Below are 3,252 nucleotides of genomic sequence, written 5' to 3'. Positions count from 1 at the left end.
TTTTATCAGGGAGGTCGTTTATGAATATCAGGAATAATAGAGGTCCAAGGATAGATCCCTGAGGTACTCCCGCATTTATGTCATATTGTTTGGATGTATGTCCGTCGAGGACAACTTTGATTTTTCTATTACTTAAGAAGGATTTAATTACATTATGAATTCTTCCAGTGATTCCATATGATCTAATTTTCCTTAGAAGACCATCGTGCCATACCCTGTCAAAAGCCTTAGATATATCAAGGGCCACCGCTCTACCCTCCTCTGTTTTATCCAATGAACGGTATATACGTTCAGAAACTACAGTTAAGATATCATTATGAAGGGAGATGAGTAGAAAGATGTTTGTTAACATTACACTTGAACTTCTGCATATCATTGCAGTTGGGAAAGCAGAATCCCGGAAGGGAGTTCCAAAGACCCGCAGTTCTGGGGAAGAAACTATTGGAGTAAAAGGCTTTCTTGCACCTAGGGATCTCTACTGTAAAGGGATGAGACTTAGTAGCTTGTCGGGTTTGTCGGGGGGGGGGGGGTAGTTACGTCGGGGAGGTACAAGTGTTTGCAGTTCGTCAGAGCATTCACCATTAAAGTATTTGTAGAACAGGCAGAGGGATGCAACATCTCGTTGATGGGACAGAGGCTGAAGCCTAGATGACAGTTCAGGACCTATCAGGTTGGCGACTCTTTTTTGAACCCTGTCCAGGAGCGAGAGACAAGCAGCAGATACACCAGCCCAGATGTGACAACAGTACTCCATACATGGGCGAATGGTTGCCGTATAGGATACTGTCAGGCGTAAGTAGTTTTCTAGCACGGTAGAGGGAGCCAACCTTCCTTGCAGCAGCCTTGGCAATGCTCTCAATATATCTATTCCAGCTCATATTCCCTGTAAACGTTAGGCCGAGGAGTGTTTCTGCCATTCCTTGGATATGTGCTCATTTGTTTTCCCCTCATATCTGTTATAGAGAGTGGTGTCATCGGCAAATATACCCATCTCCGAAACAATTTTATCAGGGAGGTCATTTATGAATTATGAATATCAGGAACAATAGAGGTCCAAGGATAGACCCCTGAGGTACTCCTGCATTTATGTCATATTGTTTAGATGTACGACCGTCGAGGACAACTTGGATTTTTCTCATAAGAAGGATTTAACTACATTATGTATTTTTCCAGTGATTCCATATGATCTAATTTTCCTTAGAAGACCATCGTGCCATACCTTAGATATATCAAGGGCCACCGCTCTACCCTCCCCTGTTTTATCCAATGAACGGTATATACGTTCAGAAACTACAGTAAAGATATCTGCTGTTGAACGGCCTTGCCTGAATCCATATTGTTTGTCAGTCAGGAGTTTAGCAGCTGTTAGGTGCTGGACTAGGGCTTGATTAACTAAGGACTCAAATATTTTGGCGAAAAGCGGGAGGAGGCTAATGGGGTGATAATTTAGTGGGTCAGTTCTTTCACCAGGATTCTTGAAGACTGGTACCACAGAAGCAATTTTCTAGCAGTTGGGAAAGCAAGATTCGTTGAGACATTTATTGTAAAGTTTGAAGAGAACTGGAGCAACCTCAGCAGAGCATTTTTTTAATAGCACAGCCGGGATGAGATCTGGTCCACATGCTTTTGAGGTGTCTAGGTTTTTTATAATACCATGTACCTGAGAAGGGGTGGTTTTCAAATCGTCTAGTGTGGCATCTGTCTGCAAAGGAAAGTCGGGGAGGAAGTGGTGTGCTGGGTCCAGTGTGGAGTTTGAGGCAAACCGACTGGCAAGCAGATTAGCCTTGTCAGTTGCCATTTAAGCAACCTCATGATTGTTCGATAGTAGGGGAATCGTTGACTGCCCATTATTTACTATGCTGTTATAGATTTTCCAAAAGTCACGGGTTCCTAATTTCTGTGCTTCAATGCGTTTTCCCGTGGTTTCAGAGTAATCTTTGAGCAATGGCAGCTGCAGAAGCAGAAGTAAACCATTGGGGAGCTTGCTATAGAATTTCCGTGCGGGAACATGTGCTTCAATAGCAGTTTCAGTGGTCTCATTTGCACACTGTTTCGCTGGAAGAGAAACGATATTTTGACATGGGGCATCTCTGATGGCTTCCCAGTCAGCTTTTTTGTAATACCTCGTTGTTTTGAGTAGTGGGTCTTCAATTTTAGGGCAAGAATTTAGGGTGATTTCTACCATTATCACAGCATGATCAGCATTCCCGAGTGGGCTGTGGGCATTTGTTGTACAATCATCAGGAACCGTTGTCAGAAAGAGATCTAGAAGTGAGGCATGTTGATCGTGCTGGTCTGGGAAACGTGTCGGAAATGTAACCAACTGAGATAGGGAATGGGATACAGAGAAGCTATGAGTTGCGCTACCAGCTATTTCTGTGTGATTAGAGAATCCTAGCCAGTTACTGTGGTGGACATTGAAGTCACCAAATATATGTATTTGTGCGCTAGTATCGAGGGAGAGTGCTATATCTATGCTGTCAGAGACTTTGGTGGACATTGAAGGGTGTTATGAATATAGATTCCAAGCCCGTGCATATGTCTGTCTGAGTCCTTACAGCAGAGTGGGAGATAACCAGGCATGTTAAAGTGGTTAGAGGGAATGGAGGAGTGAAGGTTAGTTTCACTTAATGCTAAGATATCCGGGGTGTTTACAAAGAGAAATGATTCAACATCATCTAAGTTAGTTCTAAGCCCGCAGAATGCAGGCCTTTTCTCTGCCCTTCTCTATGCCTGTGAGACTATCAAACATAAACTGAGATGGAGTGGTCATGTGGTAAGAATGCCAGACAGTCGACTTCCCAAACAACTCCTTTATAGGGAGCTCGCCGAGGGAAGACGTCTGGTTTAAAAGACTAAAATGAGATACAAGGATTGATTGAGGACTACCTTAAAAAAATGTGAGATGGATGAAAGAACCTGGGAGAGTCTTGCTTTGGATCGTGGAGAGTGGAGAAGGACCTTGCGGGGAGGTGTGGGCAAGTTTGAAGCAGATCGAACCCAGTATGAGCAACTGAAATGTGATATTCGGAAAGGGGGGGGGGGTGAAAGGGGTAATGGATGGGCGAGGACGACAAATTGGTCTGGGTGTGAGGTGTGCGGAAGATTATGTCTGAGCAGAGCTGAGCTGATAAGCCACCAGACTACTCATCAGCGCAGTGGGCAATAAATCAGTCTTGTGTTGCCAGATCTAACCTGTGTCAACTGTGGGCAGACGGGCAAAACAGCAGGTGGTCTAAAGCGGCATTTGAT

The sequence above is a fragment of the Euprymna scolopes genome, chromosome 2, assembly GCF_053919585.1.
Source record: "Euprymna scolopes isolate OS-2025 chromosome 2, ASM5391958v1, whole genome shotgun sequence".
Taxonomy (NCBI): domain Eukaryota; kingdom Metazoa; phylum Mollusca; class Cephalopoda; order Sepiida; family Sepiolidae; genus Euprymna; species Euprymna scolopes.
The sequence above is the reverse complement of the archived record's forward strand: the minus strand, read 5'-3'. Positions refer to the sequence as shown.